We start from the raw sequence: 22,150 nt of genomic DNA on the forward strand, positions 1-22,150 counted from the left end.
ATAGGCATTTCATTTTTTAAACAAATTGAGCTGTTGTAAACTAGCTAAGAATACAACATTACGTATGACTATCATAGTTGATAACCCGATACATACAAAACTCAAAATATTCCTACTTTTAGCCCAACGCCATTGGAAGTGGGGGACGTCACCCCAATAGACCTACTAATATTTCCGTACACTTTTATTTAGCCAACTAGACACATCCCGCATTATACACCAATTTGTAAAATAAAATGCCTTTATAAAACAACAACGAAATCAATATGTAATAAAGAATATGTTTTTCCCCAAAACACAATTAAATATCGATTTGAAAACAATTTTAGTTAAAAATCGAGGGGGGTTCGATAGAGAAACTCACGGTTTGTAGCTTTTCGTTCCAGAATTTGCGTGTCCTATATTAGTACACATTTTGTTAATAAAAACTTGTTTTTAGTTATTACATAAAGCCCTTTTTAGTTTATTAATCCTAGTTTAGTGTTCACATAGGCACATCAGCAAATAAGCGAGTACAGATAGTTCGGCTTTCCGTTAGCTATTATTTAAATAACTATGTAAAATAAATAAACTTAAAAACATATAATAATATTTTAAGTTTTAGATGCTGGAAAGTTTTAAGAAAATATTAATCTTTTATTTTTCACAATTATTGTCGGTTTCGTCGGTTTTATGCTTAAAATGAATCGTTTCGGTTTTTTGTTTAGAATGTAACTACGATAAACTTGTTTCATGTATATTGATCAAGTATTATAAGTTAACTTGTGAATACATATTATTTTCATTTTTGTTAACATTTTCTTAAAATATCAACTTTTTAACGTTTTCGTGTCGGTTTTCACGACACGAACCGTTTAGGATTAAGTTTTATTATCTTTTCCTTTTCTCATGTAATAACTTATGTTATACATGAGTATTTTACCACTTTATGGGCTGTTCTAAAACAGTCCCTAATAGTCGTGTCGGTTTTGTTCCGAAAGCCGATTTTTCGACCGTTAACGTTACCGACAAGTCAATTAAATTGAACAAGTCTATACTAATCATCTAATGGACTAATCACACATATAAAGGACACATAATTCACCATAAATTTCAGTTTTGATCAAATCATTTCGCAAGACACGTTTAACCCAAATTTTCAAGTTTTTAGTTCATACTCTAAGTTTATTAATAATGTTACTAATCAAGTTTTGTTATTTCTATATGAACAAATATCATATTAATACCTAAATGTCTAGGTTCAAATCATTATTTCATTTATGTATAAGTTTAAGTAGTTCGTTAACCAATCAAATTATGAATTTTCTAAGGGTTTAAATAACAAAGTTTCATATTATAGTAACTTTTATTTTTTTTGATAATTCTATCTGATTCAATCTTTCAAATTTGATTAAGTATGGATCTAAGTTTATATCATCCAACATGTTTGATATAGTCTCATGCACCCTAATGCTCTATTCAAGTTTTGATCTTTCAATTAGTTAAGCAACAAAGTTTCTATTTTTAGTAAGTTGTTGTCCATTTTAACCAAGGTGTTAACTAATCCATGCTTCTAATCATGCACCCTATCTTAGTTCAAAGTTGTTATTAATCACATATTGATCACATTCATCACAAGTATCCACATCAAAATCAAAGATTCAACTTTTCTTAAATAAAAGTTTCCTTATATAGTACCTTTAACAATCTTTGTTAATCTTCAAGTTCCAACTATTAATTCTAACATACAACCTATCTTACTTTCAATTAGGTTATCCAATATCACATTTTGATTCAACAATCCATCCAAAATCCCTAATTAATCCAAAACCCAAAAATCCCCAAATTTCAATTATGAACAAACTCTTGTTTTGTTCATTTCTAACAACAATTTTTCAATAATTCATGTCCATATTATCAATCCTTTTTATTAATAACTAACAAAGAAAATTCTTAAGTTTCCATTTTAACGTCTAACAAATTTTCCGTTTTAACGTCTAACGAATTCTAGCTAATCAAACGAATCTCGTTTCTTATAATTTTTGTCAGACTTTGAACGAAATTGGATTCTTGATAATACAAGCCTAAGAAACTAATTTTTTTAAATTGTTGACGTTGGATCCTTACCGGATCGTCCACCGACAATGGGGTTACTTATTTTGCAATTTTTGCGATTCGAGCCTTCTAAAATTAAGTTTATACATTGTCTCGACTACTTTAATATGTATTTTAATTTTTCGAGATTATTTAGCCTCTTTGTGGATTTATTTACTTTTTGACTCGTTACCCGAGGTTATTCCACGTCAGGCTCGTTACGTGACGATTTTTGCACTTTTTGACTTTGAAACGTCTAGATCACTAATAAAGAAGATTTTTCTCATAATGATGAAATTTTATTGCTAATCGAGATTATATTAGTCGCGGTTTAGGCTAATTTTTAGCCGGGTGTCACATTCTCCCCTCCTTTAAGAATTTTCGTCTCGAAAATTTAGGAGGTAATACTCGAGTATGATCTTACCACAGATAGATGAAGTTATATTATTTACATCTGCTGTTGACAATCTTAAGTGAATTCAGGGCCACGTCTTGAATTCCACTTGACTTTGACTAACTTGATTCAGTTTCGCCTAAGCTTATGAATGTTCTTATTCATAACTTAGGCATGTTCTTCTATGAATCGAATCATGATGTCTACATGGACTCTTGTTAATAGGAATGATTAGCGATTTTTCATATAAACATTTCCTTAAATTTAATGCATGGAACGTGTCACTTATTCTATTAACTATTGGAGGTAATTCGAGCCTACACACAATTGGACCAGCTCGATTGGCGATTTCGAAAGAGACCAATATAATGAAGACTCAACTTCCCTCTAGCTTAGCTTAGTAATGTGGTGGTTGACGAATTTTTTTTTCCGTATAAGACTCCCAATAGTGGGATTGTAATACTGGAAGATAATTGCTTAAAGAAGATAAGCCAACGGTAGGCGAGTATTTCATAGGTTCTTAGAGAGTTAACCCGATTCTTGGCATAGAAAGCCATATTAGAGTACAAATGCACCTGTAAATTCCCAATTATGGTCTCAGTTATGTTCCAGACCATTATTGTCAATTTACCTTACAAGATTACTCTAGCGTTCTTTCCATTAGGAATCAATTATTTTCTCTATCTTATCTTTTTCCTAATGGTTAGAGAATGAACTAATTGATTTATTATTACCTAAAGAGTTTCGTGCTTAGTTTGTGGGAATTCGTTTATGAAGTCTATGATGAATTGAGCATTTAGACTTATGCGTTCGTCTAATACTAATTCACATAAATCTTCATATCGAGGTATCTAAACTTTATTCAATTAGTTTAAGATTTTTCTTTCTTCAAGGCTTTGCCTAGTACTTTTCCAATTTGAGTTGTAAGATTTGTTTGTAACGTTAATCCCAACGTTCAAATATGTAAAGTCTTTTCTTTTCTTTTCAATCATTAGCTACAATATTCATTTTACCTGCGTGGTAATGAATATCACAATTGTAATAATTAAGTAGGTCTACTTCAATGGGCTGCCCCATTTTGAGTTTTACAACACATAGAAAATCCTTATGGTTGGTGTAGTTCATACACTTTGTTCTGTAAAGAGGGTGTCTTTATGGTAAAAACAATAACTCCTAGCTCTAAAATGTGAGTTGTATAATGCTTCTTATGCACATTGAGTTATTATGATGCATAGTCTATCATCTTTTGTCTTTCAATATAAGCATGCATACAAGACCTAAGCGTAGAACATCACATTCCCTACAAATCTATGTGCTCCTTCTGGGAGGAGCAAGATAGTGCATTACAAAATTTAGTGATTGAGAAGCTTCCTCTTATCTTATTGTTTCAAGCATATTTCTTATCCTTTTGGAATAATGTCGTCAAAGGTCAAGCTAATCTTAACTACACATCAATAATTCCTAAAAATTGTCGTACTTCGGTTGGAGACCTTGGTGTCTCCAAATCCTCAATTGCTTCAATCTTTAATACACTCATATGTACACCTTTCTTACTGATTTTTATGTCAACGAAAATGAATTTCCTAATTCTCGGGATCATACATAGAGAATACAATTTTTCATTTTTTTAGTTATCATCAATTCCGTTTAAAGTGTTGTTCCTGAAGTTTCTTGGTTCATGAGTAAATATGCTTATATCAACCAGGTAGGATTTGCATATCTTATTCATGATATTCAAGAACATTACGACTTATTTGTCAATCTGATCGATATGACTTACAAACTTATAATGGTCCTATTGTGTTTCTAAAATGTCCTTTAGAAAGTGTTCTTCTATTGATATCTAGTTGGTAAATCTATCTTTGGGCATGGATCAGGTCCACCTTGAAAGTAATCAAATAGATCATCAATTCTCGATAATGGGTATCGAATTCTAATGGTTAGTTTGTTCAGTTCCAGTTCCTAGAGTTGTTTGAATAGATTTTGTTTTTCTAATGCCGCCAATCTGTACGGAGATCTAAATATCGGTGCGTCATCTTGTAAAAGATCTAGTATAAACTTGAAGTGTCTTAATGGAAATTATCTAGGAAAATCCAAAGGGGAAAACTTCTACATAAACTTGAATTGTAGGCATATCTCAGGGCGTAGGGTATTCTTCATGTAATAATTCGTGTGTCTTGGTATCAATCATCAATTCGGTATCACACTAGTCACCATGGACTGCTAGAGTTAACCATTGGGGAGTGGTAAATGTACCAGCCTTTCCGAATCCACGATCTTAGCATGATTTTTGGATAATTAGCCTATGTCTATATCGAGGTTGTCTAATTCGATAGGTATATAGATCATTAAAAAGGTTATGGGTTTCTATCGAAATATTAAAGTCACTAATGACTATAGCGGTTTTCCATACATAAACTTAATGAATACCTTTTATTTATTGGTCTTCTGGCAAGAGATAACCATAATCGTATAGAAGTCAAACCTAACTTGGCTCTAGTATTGATCAGTACAAGAACTGAAGAACATAATGGTTATTAGATTCAGTGATAACCTAGTGAATCCTTACGAGCTTCCATAGATCCTTCTCTATCATTCTATTTTTTGAACTTGGAACAATCCTTTTTGGGTGTGTTGCTCATGATCATCATGATAATAGAAAATTATCGTACTTCTTTAGAGTTACTAAAATACTACTAAATATGTGTGAATACGTATCAGCACCAATCACAAGCTTTCAAATTTTACTTACCAGATTATCTAAGTTATAGGATATCTAACCAGAGTAATAAGAGGGAGTTACTAGAAGTACATGTATTCAATAGATAGGATCTACGAACTAAAACAACAACATCGTTAACGGAGTTACACATCATGAGAATCTGGAGAGATAGGTTCGCATCCTTATTATTTAATTAGCAAAGATTTCTAACGATCTATTTTACAAAGACAAAACATAGCCTAAAGTTGGTGAGAACTAAGCTCTACGAGTGTGTGTGAATAATTTCTCTAAATGGAATAATAAGAATCACAGAAAAGGCACCGGCGCAGTGCACGATTGACGGTACAACAAAGGTAGTTGGGGGTGGTCCTTCGACCTACTGTCGATGTTGCGAATCTTCATAATAGTGTGTGAACTAAGCTTTTGTGATATGTAACATAATTTGTAACAAGTAATCGCTAGTGAATAAAATATATCTATTAATCACTAGTGAATAAATTATATCTTAAGTTTCCATTTTAACGTCTAACGAATTTTAGCTAATCAAACGAATCTCGTTTCTAATAATTTTTGTCAGACTTTAAACGAAATTTGCTTCTTGATAATAAAAGCTTAAGAAACTAATGTTTGGAAATTGTTGACGTTGGGTCCTTACCGGGTCGTCCACCGACACTGGGGTTACTTATTTTGCAATTTTTGCGATACGAGCATTCTAAAATTAAGTTTATACATTGTCTCGACTACTTAAATAAGTATTTTATTTTTTTGAGATCATTTAGCCTCTTTAAGGATTTATTTACTTTTTGACTCGTTACCCGAGGTTATTCCACGTCAGGCTCGTTACGTGTTGACTTTTGCACTTTTTGTTGACTTTGAAACGTCTAGATCACTAATAAAGAAGATTTTTCTCATAATGATGAAATTTTATGACTAATCAAGATTATATTAGTCGCGATTTAGGCTAAATTTTTGCCGGGTGTCACATAACATCTAGAAAACCTAATGATTGATTTTTAACATATTCGAACACATTCAAAAATATCACAAGTGTAAACAGGTCTTCGAGTAAGCTTGTAAGCTTTTGTCCTTGTCGAACAGACCTGGTAACCATGAGTGTGCTTGGAACAGTTTTCTGAGTAAGCTTTACTTAGGATTTTTATCTTAGAAAATATCCCTCAAGCAGACTTCAATCTTCATGATAATATAAAACTTTGCTTGATAATATCCTACGAGCAATCTTAATCTTCTTGGATCCCTTCAACCCTTTTTCTTTAACTTATTTGATAAAGTTAAGTGTGTTGGTGACACTGTAGCTTGCTTGAGGCTGAATATTGCTTGATGGAATTCCATATGATAATTTCTTCAATAGCTTCCTTCAAGTGTTCTTGGACCACTGTTTATTAATTAAACTTGCTACAACTATCAAAATACTTGGTTTTAGCTTTGTTTAGTCAAGGGTTTGCTCTGAAAAAAACTTTTCTCCACTTGAAGAACAACCTTGCTTGATGAAGTGTAGTTTGCTCGAACTAACACTTAGAAGACTTCTAGAAGATAACTTTGTTGGTTGAGTAAAATACCTTGCTTGAATTAAGTCTAGGCTTGCTCGAAGGCTAAGTTTGCTCGTTTTCCATACTTTGCCATTTCTGAGGATGTTGAGAAGATTACAATCTTCCCTTTGTCGAATCTTGATCCCAACAATCTCCCCCTAGATTGGAACAAACTCAGATGCAACAAAACACATGTTGGTTACATACACTTTTCAAAATACACATTAAATTTCAAAATGTAAAATTACATTACTAAAAGAAAAATTACATATTCAAAATGTTGTCACATGGACATTACAAATCAAATTCAAATAGAAAAATAAAAGGCATTCATCTTCTAGAGCTTCCTGCCTCTGATCTTCTATCATACTTGATAGCTGCAACCTTTTGCTAGAATAAGGAGATCTCCCTGTGGTGTGGATGTTGAGACGGTAGATTCCATCTGATTATGTCATCAAGATCCTCCACATGTAGATACTCCAAGTCAGTGTCATGCTCTATGATGACTAAGGCCAGTCCATTAGAATTTCTCAAAATGAAATATTGGGATTTTTCTTCAGAGACTATCTTGGTAATTTTCCCATCTTTTTGGACTTCACGGTTGGGCCTCATCATCCGCTGCTTCATGTTTATACACTCTTTCATTGAAGCCATAGGATTAAAGGATCTTCATGTTTGCTTGTGGGATAGTTCAGTCATCCTGATATCACTCATCCTCCTCTGTCTCTTTGTCCTTTCAGCTTGAGAGAGATCCATCTTCCTTTTGTTGTTTAGTAAAGGAAATCCCTTTCTAGATTGTTCTTTTAAGAACCTAGAAAGTTCATTCCTCTGTTGTCAAACAAATCTTTTTCTCTCTTGATAATCATATAGGTTGAGCCTGGCCATTTATTCGAGTTGTTCTCTATTGAAATCTTGAAAGTCATCATTGAAAACAATATTATTCAATTCTACATTTGTCATAATCACTTTCTGTAAGGCCCCATTACCGGTGCCTCACTTTAACGTTGGATTTCAGTTCTAAATATCATAGCTAATAAAACATTTGTGGAATAGTAAAACATTCATAAAACATTACATATAAATCCATAACTTTGTCATATTAACACATAATGTCTTTATAATCAAATATTAATTCTAAACGTCTTAAATCTTCAGATGCCAGACTCTTTATTCTTCTGCCATGTGTCCCCGCTCAATCCAGCTGTCTCATTTTACTCACCTGCGTGCATACTAAAAGTCAGTTGTGTTGAGTGAGTTCTAGTTAATCATACCACATACAACATATTCATACCTACTTACTTTCGTACATACTTCATGCTTTCATACTTGCATAACCATACCTTATGTTTTAAAGGCATTACGCCCTATAACCTTCGCATATATTATTAGTTTGTGCAACCCTTTAACCTTTGCATATATTATTAGGTTGTGCAACCCTTTAACCTTTGCATATACTATTAGGGTATGCAACCCTTTAACCTTCGCATATATTATTAGGGTATGCAACCCTTTAACATTCGCATATATTATCCTTACCTTACCTTTCATTATCATCTCCATTATCACATCCATACACTTAATATCATACATATCATAGTCGTACATACTTTCTTATTCACATACACATATCATACATACTACACTATACTTGCCTTAACAATACGTGCAATACCCAAAGGTCGTTCACGTACTGTCAAGCATACATTCATTACTATCACATTCGTCATCAAGACATAAACTTACCATTTAAGGTATGTGTATTAACATTCACATCGAGTATGCACACAGCCCCAAAAAACGTAACAAGGAAATGGGGCTACAAACTCACCTGAATGCGGTTACTTTCACCGTTTATGGTAATCCCTTTCTTGAGTTGTGCACGACTAACTGTATAACAATTACACGTATCAGTTAACTATCACTACCCATATCATCTTTCTAGTTCAATTATTACCCACAACAAACGGGGGTCCGGGGGCAGCGCCCCTGGTAGCGGGGTTGTAGGGGCTGCAGCCCCTAGCGGGGTCCAAGGTCCAAGGGGCAGAGCCCCTGCCCATATTTTCATTAACTGTCTTAACACATTTTCCATTAGGATTTTAAATTATTTTTCTAATTCGTTAACTCATTGCTATAACAAATTAAGCCTGGTTCGCTAACTAATTCGTTACTTTCATAATCTAGTTCATTACTGATTCGTCATCTGGTCATCATCTGATTCGTCCTCTGGTCATCATCTGATTCGTCATTCCAATTCGTTATCTGAACAAGCCCTGATTCATTACCAAATTCTTAACGAATTGGCGAGTAACGAATCACCTGATTCGTTATCTGGTTCGTTAACTGATTCGTGATTTGGTTCGATGTCTAGTTCGTTATTTTGGCATAACGAATGAGTGAACTAATTCGTTATCTTGCCTTAACGAATTGGTTAGTTGATTCGTTACCTTACACCAATCTTATCCAGACTTTGACTTAGGGTCAAAGTCAAAATCGCCAAGAACACCAATTGGTCAACGTTTATTAGATCTGCAATTAAACCTTCGTTTCTTAACGAAACATCATGATTTTGGTATCCATGAACTCGGAATCACAGCACTAACAAACCCCAATCATCAAATCAGCCAAACATTCACGTTTAAAGGGTGCGATTTATGGACCTATATTACGGGATCTTTTAGGTTAACAATTAACCTATCAAATGTTAATCAATTTCAGTAAGATTTGTTGTTTTGGATTCGTTTTTAACATACTAAAACAGATCTATGATTTCTGGATGTAATCCGGACCTAAACGAACAAGTTCTCGATATAAATGTACCTTAAACAAGTCGATCTACGGACACGATCTAGTATTGATGTAGGTTGGCTCGTTACGACGTTCCAGCACCTAAAAGCTCGAGTTTTCGCTTTCGTATCTAGGTTCGGGTTATAGGATAGTGTTTGTGTGTGTTTTCCAAGGTGTAGGCTATGGTGTAGAGATGGATAAAAATGGAAAGGATTAGGGTTTAATGGGTTTTTATACTTCCTTAAGCCCATGGACCTAAGGCCCATTATATATTATATTCCATCTTCTAAAGTCCAAGCCCATCATCTTACAGTTTATTTATCCAAACCGACACACGACACTTTATTGAATAAACGAAATTTCATTTATTTATTATAATCAAAAGTAGGATGTTACAAGTCTTCCCTCCTTAAAGAGGTTTCGTCCCTGAAACCTAACTATTACATAAACAAATTCGGGTAAAACTTGCGCAGATTTGACCTTGTAGTTGGAATGGGGACACTTACAATGGAGACCCTTGGAGCATATTTTCTTTTGGATTGAGGTCAGCTCACATGCCCCCTTTGTTCATATAGTTTCACAATTTCATCCTTTTTCATCATGATCAATTTTATTTAATCACCCCCTTCTTTAGACAAGGTTCTGATCATCTCCATTGTCTCTCTATCAATTTGTTTAGTGGGGAGAGATCTTTGCCTTTGAACTAGTTCCCCTCTTGGTCCACATTGGAAAGATAATAATTTTCTTTGTTCTTCTTCCTGTTTTTCCCAATGCACTTTTTTTGTATAGAACAATTCTTTAAGTTGAAGGTTATCAAAACATTTTTAGACATTCCTTTGCTTAACATGAATTGTGTTAGAATCTTGATTCTAATTTATCTTCCCACGGAAATAGATTGACTCTTGAACTTGTTTCAGCCTATTCTTCTTTCAGTCTTTACATCAGAGGAGGAGCTTGAGTTATTTTATCACTTTAAGATTGAGTCTTCTTCTGCTCTCTGTATTTTGACATTTCAGATTCATACAGCTTTTTCTTGCCACTATCAGTCAACATTTTTACTTTATCTCCTTCACCCCTTGCCACAATCAATCTTTCCGATAAACTTTCTCTATCTTGTGAAAGTTTCCTTCTCTTAGCATTATTAGGATCTTCTTTTATTTTATGTGAAAATCTTTTAAATATCTCCTCCATTTCCCTCCTGCTCATCGAGTCCACAATCTCAAGGTTAAAACCATGCTTAATGAGGAATCCACATTTACCTTCAAATCTGCTAAATACTTCATCAGATCGTTTTTGATCATCGTAATATTTTTTTTGAATTCTTTTATTTTCATCCTCATGAAATCTTTCTTGTGTAGACATGCAAACCGACTCAAGATCGTCATAACTCATATGGCTTAATTGTTTATCTAAGAAGTTATGGAGCCTCAGATAAGCAAGATACTTTTGTTTATTTTTGTTACTCTTCTCTCTTAATTTTCTGAGTTCCTCTCTATTATTTTCATGTAGAGAGTCCAAGTCCTCTTCATTCAAAATCGCCAACTTTTCAAATTCAAAGCCATGTCCCATTAAACTCATCCAGTCTAGCTTGAATATTTTCCCTGTGAATATCTGTTAAATCCACATGGGGAGAATCATGAGCCTCTTCTTTGTTTTCATCAACCTCATCATCTTCAGCATCAGTCAAGTTATTTAGAAAATCAATTTGGGGCTCATTCATAAAATCATCTTGTTTCACAGGTTGCACAGGTATAACATTAATTACACCTTTCTTCCTTTTAGTTGCGGTCTCTTAAGGAATCTTATTCACTCCAAACCTTTTCCTTTTCCTTACATATTTCAACAGATTGGTTGGCCAACTCTTTTCATCCTTCCTTATTTCATCAACTAGACTTTGATTCATCTTTTCACTAGCTATCTTTATCATTTTATCTTGAATAGTCTTTCCATATAGATCAGTTACCAACTGCTTATCAGAATTTTCAGTTACAGATTTAGAAATGGGAATATTCAATTCAGGCTCAGGGGTTTTGGGTTGTTGGATTTGATAAATGACAATAGCAAGAGCATTGTCAGCATCTTCTGCTTGCTGCAACCTCAACAACCCTTCAACAAATTCTAGATCAATTTCCCCCTTATCTTCATTCAATTTCTTTTTTCAGTTCAAAATTTTCCATTAAGATCCTTTGTTCTTCCATTTCTTTGTCAGACAAAAATCTATTGATCATTTCCATTTGCATCCATTCTCCCACAATCTTATCACGCCTCTTAATCCCTTCTTCAGCCAATCCATCAACAAACAATACCTCATCACTGGGCTCAATGTTAGTGCACGGTTTTGTGTCTAGAGTCTTTGTATTTATTGTTAATGTTTATTTATCAATTAATGTAATATTAAATGTTTATATTTATCTAATTCGTTAAGATTATGTCTAGTTCGCTAGGAATGTTAGCGAACTAAGACTAGTTCGTTAAGATTAAGTCTAGTTCGCTAGGGATGTTAGCGAACTAAGACATTATAATGTATTCCCTCCTGATTCGTTAGGGGATTTTAACAAATCAGGGGGCGGTTCGTTATGTTAAATTATGTAACGAAGGGGAAGCTGGTTCGCTAGGGGATGTTAGCGAACCAGGTCGTCCTCTATTTATAGTGAACCACTGTTCACTTTAGAGAGAGAGAGAGAGAAATTTCAAAGAGTAATATAAGTTTATTTCAGAAAAGCAATTACTCTCTCTCAAGCTTCATGTTAATGTTATTGATAATATATACATTTACACAATACACTAAATCAAGGTTAATTATGAGATAGATCTTTAATAGTATTATTAACAGATCAGAGATCTGTGTTATTGTTATTAACTGTTAATCCGGGATCAAACAAGTGGTATCAGAGCTGTTGGTGCTCTTTACACTTGATTTGGTGTTTTAAATTGGTATTATTATAGAGTTTTTTTGATTTTTGTTTGATTTTAAATAAATTGGTATTTGATTTGGATGAATTATGGACGAATTAGAGTGAATTTGTGTTGTTTAAGGTATTGTTGAGGTTTGGATTAGATGAATTGAGATTTGATTTGGAATTGAGTTATTTGGTTTTGATTTCGGTTTAAGTCCGAAACAGGGGTGTGATTTTTGGTTAATTTGGATTGGTTAAGGTGTTAATCTGTTACGAGGTTTTGTGTATTGGATTCAGAATTGGTATACGAGTATTTTGGTAGTTTACTTGTGCAATTTGATTGAGTAACGAAGGTGTATTATAGATTTGGTATAAATGAGTTTCTGGGTTTAATCTTCATAATTTCTGGAATTTCGTTTGAAGGTTTGAAGATTTGAAGATGAATGTGATTCGTTATCTTCTTCCTGGTGATTCGCTATATTTTGATCTGTGATTCGTTATCAACAGTGCTAATTCGCTACTTTGTTCGTTAGCCAGTTCGTGTGAGTTATTGATTCGTGTTATCTAGTTCTTCAACTAGATTAACCGATTCGTGTGACACGTGTTCTTCTTGGGATTTGTGTCATAACAACCTTTGCCACGTGGCATAAGGTGTCAGAGTTTGTTACAAACGGTTGTAACAACCTGATTCGTTATATTATAATTCGCTACAGTGTTGATTCGCTAAGTTTATTTTGGCGATTCGTTATTAATTAATATTGTGATTTCTGTCCTTTAATGTTTTTCCTTTAAATATTTAGCAAAACCAAAAACATTTTAAAATTTTGAAAATCCAAAAAGAATGTGATTTATGTTTTGTACAGAAAAATTCGAAAATCCAAAAAGATTGTGAAGTTTATTTTGTTTATATGAAAATTGTAAAAGATAAAAATATTGTGTTTTTAAAGTTGTATAAAAAAAAAACATAAAGATTTTTGCAGACGTTTTTAGATTATTTTCTCGCTGAAAATTATGCCGGTTGTTTAAGTTTGTGAAGCATGCTTGCATGTCTTGGTCCTATGATTCACTTGTGAATTGAAGGTTAGCCATTTATTTATTAACTTAAGTTAACTGGGGCGATTAAATATATATTTTCTTTATTTTTTGCTCCTTAAAATTTTGAGTTTTTGAAGCAAAAAGAGAAAATGATAGTACATTGATTATCTTGACCCCAAGTTCAGCAAAAAGTAAGCGTAAAAGACTATGTGCTTAATTGCATTGGTGCATTGGTAGGTCTTAAAACAACCCAGTAGAGTAAAGTATGTGATATAAACAAAAAGAATTGCCAAATTGAAAGGGGTGTTAGTCTCTAGTAAAAGTCTCGGTGAGGATGGCAGAAATGTAATAACCAGTCATACTCAAGCCTTATATTTGTTGATCACCCAAAAATCAAATAAAGCAAATAACAAGCGTTAAGATTCTGGACACTGTGAGTCTTTATGCGGCTTAACCATCTGGGTATTCATAAGCATGAATATTTCACTCGCTTTCTAGAGCAAACCCATAGTCATTAAACTTGATCACCGCTATACTTCGTACAATTTAAATTACCAACTTGATCAAAATCCGCTGTTAGTCATACAATTGTTCCTCCCTTGCGTGCGTCTTAATACCATTAAGAAACGGACCCCAGGGGATACAATGTATATAAGCCGACAGATGGACTCGTGCATAATCACTCACAGTAAAGGAAACTTGATGCATTGCTTAAAATTTCTACAATTGGTATCAAAAATTTTGATCAACAATATAATGGTTTAAGTTAAGTTGGGGTGATTTGGCAAAAATCAAATTAAGCTTGAACCATGATTAGAGGCTGATAGTTTCTGATATTCTGTGCTTTAATTGAACAATTTTAATCATATCACAAAAATACTTGAATGTGGACAACAATACCAATGACCGACTTATCGCCAGTCATAATATCGCTGAAATATAAAACTGTGATGGAAGGGCAATTTGGTCAATATGATTCTCTGCTCAAACTCAACAAAAATACAAAAATATGTACTGTTTTTGCTACAAAAAAATATATATTTTTGTCTTCTTTATACAAAAATTCTTAAATAAATGTTTAAGTTATGTTTCGGAAATCTGAAACAATTTATTTTTAACATAATTGATTGTCGGGATAAAATGGTTTCTCGATAACCTAATTTCTTAATTTATTTAATTCTTTATTTAATTCATTAATTTTTTTTTATTTTTATTTAATTTAAAATTAAATAATTAAATAAAAGTGTTTAATTCGCTAAAATCCCATTCGTTATGTATGGATAACGAACTAGGTGATTCATAGAGAACTACCTTCTGGTTCGCTAACCTAATTCGCTTCCGCACTCTGTAACGAATCATCCCTTCGTTATGCATATTTAACGAATCATGACACGAATCATGTCTTGATTCGCTACTTTTAATTTAACGAATCAAGTAGCGATTCGCCCTATTAAGGTAACGAATGAGTTAGCGAATGGGCTTATTCGCTAACTTTAAGTTAAACGAATCGTTTGATTCGTGCAAGTTATGCCTAGGGCTTTGTGCATTGATATATAAGACAAGAAAACGAATAGTATTCCACTGTTCGTCTTCTTTCTTCATCTTTAAGAAACATATTCAAATTCTCTCTGAAAATTCAACCTTTCCATTTGAATACTTCAAAGATCGATTTGAGTTTCTAAGGTATAACTGTTCTTGGCGATATCAATTTCGTCAAAAATGGCCATGTATTGACTGTTAAATTATGAAATTTCAGGGGTTTAAGGGTTTTGAACTTTTGAAACTCATTTGTGTATAATTTATGTTCATAATTATATGATTTTGATCTCATTATGATCGGAATCACTTTCCGATACCCTTAGTGGACTCTAATCAATATTTGATTATTGTTTGCTGGGTTAATTATTGTTTGTGTTATTGATGTTTACTGTTGGTTCGTTTGATCCTTAGTACATTTAGGTATTGAGTCTTAATCTCATCCACCTATGCTTACTAGTGTGATTCCGAGCTCAACGTGCTGAATATCCTGATGTTTCAACGATGGTTATGGCCCAATTGTATCTGGGTTATGATGTTTGACTATTGTTGTTCTTCTTAATTTTGACCTTGACTTTGTGAAGTCAAAGAACAAGTCTTAATTCTGACCATTCGTTAGTCTTAGCGAATTGGAACTGTTTCGTGTCCAATTCGTTAAGATTTTACACGAACTAGCTTAGCGAATAAGATGTTACACGAATCAGAGTTTGATTCACTTAAAATATTACGAACTAGAGTTTAGTTCGTTAAAATTAATTGATGATTCGCTAGGTTTAGTTCGTTAAGGTATTTACTTATAGCAAACGCCTGATTCGTTATCTGTGTATAACGAATCAGTGTGATTCTTAACGAAAGACATTTAAAAAAAAATGGTGATATCTTTTAACTAATTAATTAGCTAAATTTAAAATTCATTTAATTTAATTAAAGGATTTAAATCGTCTAATACGCGTAACTAGATTAATTACACATATCTTTTGATTATATATGGTGATATCTATTCTCATATTCTTTTTTATTTTTGTAGTTAAATATGGCTGATCAAGAACAACAACATCAACCACCACAGGAACAACCTCGTCAAGAACAACCACAACAACCAGACCAACAAGCTGAAATGATTTTATTACCGTTTGATAAGAAGCACAACATCTGTGCTTATGTTGATCACGACGTGACTGATTTAAGGACGTTCGGAGCTATGTTGACTTTCTTACGCCGTTCGAAGATACATTATGCAATCACTGCTAAACCTAAGGTGTATCTTAGTATAATCAGGCAGTTTTGGAACACGGCGGTATATGTTGAGGAAAATAATTGGGTTCAAGCTACAATTAATCAGATTCCTATCATGATTGATGTTGAGGTCATTCGTCGGGTACTTCAATTTGACGATAGTGATGATTACCCGAGTGAATTTGACAGGACGCTGGTTAGGGGTCTATTCACAAGATTAAATTATGGGGGTGATATTCGTCGGTCTATGTTGAAAAAGAATGGGTTGTGTCCACCAAACAAGTATCTGCTGCATGTTTTGCTTCACTGTATGAGTGGACGTCGAGGCGGTTTTGACGAATTTAGACTAAGTTTACAATCGGCGTTTGTTGCCCTAATCCTGAACAAGCCATTCAACTACTCAGAACTTATCTTTGATCATCTGAAAGAGCAAGTTCAGCAAACTCTACCGTCGAAGAAGTTCTTAATGTATCCACGCTTTTTACAGCTAATTATTCAGGATCTGATACCGAATTTGGTGATTGATCGATCGTTGGTGAATGATGTTCTTGATATGGAACATATGAAAGCTGAAACGATGCATCGTATGTTAATATATAGAAAAGACAAGCCACAGGACAAATGGATGATTGGTCATGTAATCAATCCGGATTACGTATGTCCTCCTAATGAGCGCTGGTTCCATGGTGATTCGGATTCCGAGCGTGAAGGGGGAGAAGATGGGAATAATGATGGTGGAGATGATGATGGTAACAATGATGATGGTAATGGTAATGGTGGAGCTGGTGACCAAGCTCTTAAAGAACAACAAGATGCAGTCGATGCTGCGCTAGCTGCCACCCTGAAAGCTCAGCTAGAACGAAAACGAAAGGGCAAAGCTGTAGCTACTGGTGAACCATCGAAGAAGCCCCGTGTGTCTGCTGGGGCTGGGGTAATTATTGGAACACCACCACCATGTCAATCAACTACTCAAAGCTCGGAGGTGCCGCTAACTACTAGCACTCCGACGCTCACCTTGACAACGATGATGGTGTCACATAAGAGGCTCGGTCTTATTCCTCAAATGGCGTTGACCGAGATACCGAGGCCTCCTGCTGTGTTGTCTACAGTATCTCCCACCACATCAATGAGACCTCCTCATCTACCAACAACTACTCTTCCTCCACCTCCGCCGAGTGATGTCTCTTTTATGAGGATTACTCGACCTCAAGGACCTGTTCAACCTGTTCATCCATCCGTATACAACTTGCCACCAGGTCGTCAAACTGAAATGCTGCTAAATCTGCTACACTTATATGAAAATCAAATGGCAGCCGATCGACAAACTCAAGAACGACTCATGGAGAATCAACGAAAAATGATGAGTTATATTTCGTTCTGTCAGAAGGAGACTAAGTCGTTGCGTGCGATTTTTGAGTCTCAGGGGGTGAATTTAAAGGAACAAGATGAGTTGATTTTACAATTAACTTGCAAAGAAGATGCCCTCAAGAAACTCAAAAATGACGATAATGATCCTGACGAATCTGATGCAGGAGGTGAGCCTAAACATTCGCATGGTTCATCCTCTGGTGCTGGTGTTAGTGGCGCTGATGAGTCGAGCAAGCAGATAATTACCTATCAAGATCCAACAGCTGCCAAGCCAATTGAAATGACTGAGGCTAACACGGTGATATTTATTGATGGATCGGGGATGGTTAGAAGTGTGGTGAACAGAGATGAGATAGAGGTCGGTGATTTTGTGGTTAGATCTTTGACATGGGAGCAGATTTCGATTCTGCTTGGGCTGAATGACGATCAGTTGACTGCTTTAGAGACTGAGCCCGATGTCGAAGTGATCAATGAGGATGAAATGAAAGTTGATCCGTTATTCATGGATACGGATTTTATTTATGAGAACGAGGAGATTGAGATGGAGGATGTGACAGCTGAAGAGTACCCGGACTTGTATCAACACGTAATCGTTGATCAAGGTGCTCCGGTATTTCATGAAGACGTAATTAAAGAGACTGAGGATGAACTGGAGAAGATTGTGCAGCGAACTATTCCCTCACTCAAAGAAGTGACTGATGATGACATAGAAAGATGGTTCAAACGTCAGAAAGTGGGAAAGATCATCAGTGCTTATCGGTATGTAGATCAGGAAAGAAAAGATGCTGCTGCTGCTTGGATTGAAGCTACTCAGGTGACTACCTACAAGACTGTCTCTAAGGTACATGGTGATATTGTCTCCTGGCTCTATGATTCAGACCTTAAGGTATGTATAGTCAAGTGGGAAAAGGGTGTCCAATATTACGAGAGGATAATGGATATTTTAACTCTACCGCGTTGCGATGTACGTACCCTCGCGAGACGTCCATTTATCAATCGTGGGGGTCACCGAACGGCTGAGTGGTTTCATCAACACTTACTGTTCGAGGTCAATCATGGCTTCAAATTCTTCAAGTCCCAGGTCCCAAGACGTAAGCGCACTGATGAGATTGATCCAAGGACCGGCTGGAAGAAACTTGTCTTGAAAGTGAAGCCGCCAAAGACAATGAAAAGAGTTCCTGTGAAGATAATGCCTCAAGATATATATCTGTCTTTCAACCGTTAGTACTATGACAATCGTACTGGCGAGGCCTTTATTGTTCGTGGTCGAGGACTGCAGATCGAGCTCATCAAGATAATCGACCCGATGTGGTTGGTTAATTTATCAGTGATAGACAACGACGTGCTATACAGGAAGCAGATTTTGTTTGAACGCCAAGAAGAATACGACCTGGCTATGCAATTCCAACGAGTCGTTCGTGTGTGTCACGAACATGGAATTCATAGTTGCAGAGATTGGCAGTCCAAGCGCTACAAATAAGTTAAAGACAAAGAGCTCAAGACGAGGGGGTGTCTGTTAGTGCATGGTTTTGCGTCTAGAGTCTTTGTATTTATTGTTAATGTTTATTTATCAATTAATGTAATATTAAATGTTTATATTTATCTAATTCGTTAAGATTATGTCTAGTTCGCTAGGAATGTTAGCAAACTAAGACTAGTTCATTAAGATTAAGTCTAGTTCGCTAAGGATGTTAGCGAACTAAGACATTATAATGTATTCCTTCCTGATTCGTTAGGGGATGTTAACGAATCAGGGGGCGGTTCGTTATGTTAAATTATGTAACGAAGAGGAAGCTGGTTCGCTAGGGGATGTTAGCGAACCAGGTCGTCCTCTATTTATAGTGAACCACTGTTCACTTTAGAGAGAGAGAGAGAAATTTCAAAGAGTAATATAAGTTTATTTCAGAAAAGCAATTACTCTCTCTCAAGCTTCATGTTAATGTTATTGATAATATATACACTTATACAATACACTAAATCAAGGTTAATTATGAGATAGATCTTTAATAGTATAATTAACAGATCTGAGATCTGTGTTATTGTTATTAACTGTTAATCCGGGATCAAACACTCAATTCTTTTATGTTTCAAGGGTTGCAGCTGGCCTTCATGTTCAGCCACTACCTTCCCCTTGATTCTCCTCCTTTCATCTTCAATGTTCTCCAGTCTAGAAGAGCCTAATTTCCTCACCACTGAGGGTGGGAAGTCATTTGGGAAGTCATCAATCTCTCTAAATAAATCATTTAATTCATCATCAACTTCTTTTTCTTTGGAGGTTACTTCATTCATATCGTCATTCAACTCTTTAGTTTTTTCGGTCAAGGCTACAGCCTCACCTGATATCACCATCTCCTCATTGACATTGCCAGCCTCAACTGTTTTATCAGTTTGTACTTCAGTTAAATTATCATCAACCTCCTTTTCAACCTCATTTACAACAATGTTTTTAACCACCAAGTCATTATTATCTTCTAACTCAACATTCACATCATCCATGTTCACCTCAGCAACATCATTCATATTGTTTTCACTTACATTATATTCCTAAATCACATCATCAGAGACATCAGCCTCATATCCTCTCTCATCATCCCTACTTTCCTCTTACTCCTCATTCCCATACATATCTCCAAGATTTTTAAAACATCCTCTTCATCATCATCACCAGAAATAGGTAAATTATCCCCCTGTTTTGGTGCATCTGAGGTCTTCTCAACCTCAGTCACCAGGGTTTGATTCGATGCATAGCTTGTTCCAGTTGAGATTCAAGATCGGTGATTCTCTTCTTCAATGCTTCATTTTCCCTTCTTAGATTACATTTCTGAATAAGAACAGTCATATATCTGTCAAGAAGTCTCATTCTAGCATCAGGGGATGGTGAGTTTATAGGTGAAATAGGAAATGGATCAGGTATTTGAGTTGGTTGAATTACATGGGGTGGGTTTTCAATGATATATTCACTAGTTCTTGATAAAGGATTTCTGGTTTGAATGTAGGTGTATGGGTATGTATGATTGTGAAGGACGGTATATGTTGTTGGTCAAATGTTAGGGAATGTGTTGGTGATTGGTAAGGTGTGTCGATGGGACATATTCAGGAATGTAAGGTTCAAGTTCAGGGTAGGTCTTGGTTTGGGTTTGTGAATAGAACTGAGTTTGGGTTTCAGTTTCAAGGGCTTGGGTTTGTGGTTCAGTTGGTGGTGATGGAATGTATGGTTCATAAGGTTGGTTAAGGTGTGATGGTGAAGGGATATGTGGAACGTGAGTATGGTCTTGGGGTGCTGATTGGTGTTGTAATAAAGTGGGTGGTGCAGAAACAAGGTTGTCAAAGATCGAATCATCCTGGGTTTCATAATTGATTGTCCCCCCCTGAACTTGTGTCATAACATCATTCATAAATGTATTCAAAACATCATCAACATTTACAATTTGCTCCTCTCTCCCAATATCTTGTTCAATAACAAGATCATCTCCTTGATCATCATTCTCATTATCAGAATCAGACATGTCATCATCATCATCACCGTCGCTGCTTTCTTCATCACTAGTCACCCTTGGTGACTCAGGTACCTCCATAATTTCCATGTTATTATCAACATGCCATGGGAGAACATCATACTCCACCTTCGGATTGAAATGGCTTGTTGGTCTCAACCTGTTAATTCTTCTAAACACATTTGGGTCTTGGAGGACATGGTTTATACTAGATATTGGAAGATCTGGACACCAAATATTAAAAATTATCTGCAAGAATCTCAGGTACATAAGTAATCGATCCTTCTACAGGTTCCTCAGGTTCACCACTGGGCCTTCAAAAATTTTTCTTGAGAAGTTGAATGGCCTATTATAAACAACAACAATAGTGGATGTTGATATTTCCCTGCTCATTAAGGTTCATGTTCCCCTCCGTGGTGTAAACCATAGAATTATGTGGTGAATCAGAAAACGGTATAACACCAGGAACATACCCTTCTGGAACTGCCCTTCATGTACATTTTCTTGGTTCCTCATTGTGTCTTGGAAGAAACTTAACAATCGCTAGGTAGTATAAGATAATTGGACATCCAGATTGTCATTTAATTGTAAGCTTGTACTTATTAAATTCTCAGTAATCTCCACTTCATGTTCCACCACTGTGGCCTCAATTCGACGGCCATTAACATCGTATTCTAACTGTGCCGTTCTCCTGATATCAAGGTGATGATTTCGGTAAATCACAGGTCTTTCGGTTAAAGAAAATCGAAGATTTGATCGTATGAGCAATTGTATCATTAGTTCCACCAGCCTGTTCTCCTCAGTAATTTGGAGAAAGGCGCACATATTGTTCTTCAGCTTAATACCATATTTCTGCCCAAACACAAACAAAAATACATTCAAAGTAAAATTAGTCATTAAATTTCATTACTCTATCATGCATCAAGTTAAAATTGAAGAAGAATTTAAAGGATAATCTTTATGAACCTGTTCTTCGACAAATTAATAAACTACACAGAAAACAGAGATTTCAGTAAACATAAAATTGAAACCCTAAACTCATACAATGAGTTTCAAAAATATTC

Source organism: Bidens hawaiensis, unplaced genomic scaffold (genome assembly GCF_021521415.1).
Source record: "Bidens hawaiensis isolate Kalapana, Puna unplaced genomic scaffold, B.hawaiensis_p1.1 tig00002442_1, whole genome shotgun sequence".
Taxonomy (NCBI): domain Eukaryota; kingdom Viridiplantae; phylum Streptophyta; class Magnoliopsida; order Asterales; family Asteraceae; genus Bidens; species Bidens hawaiensis.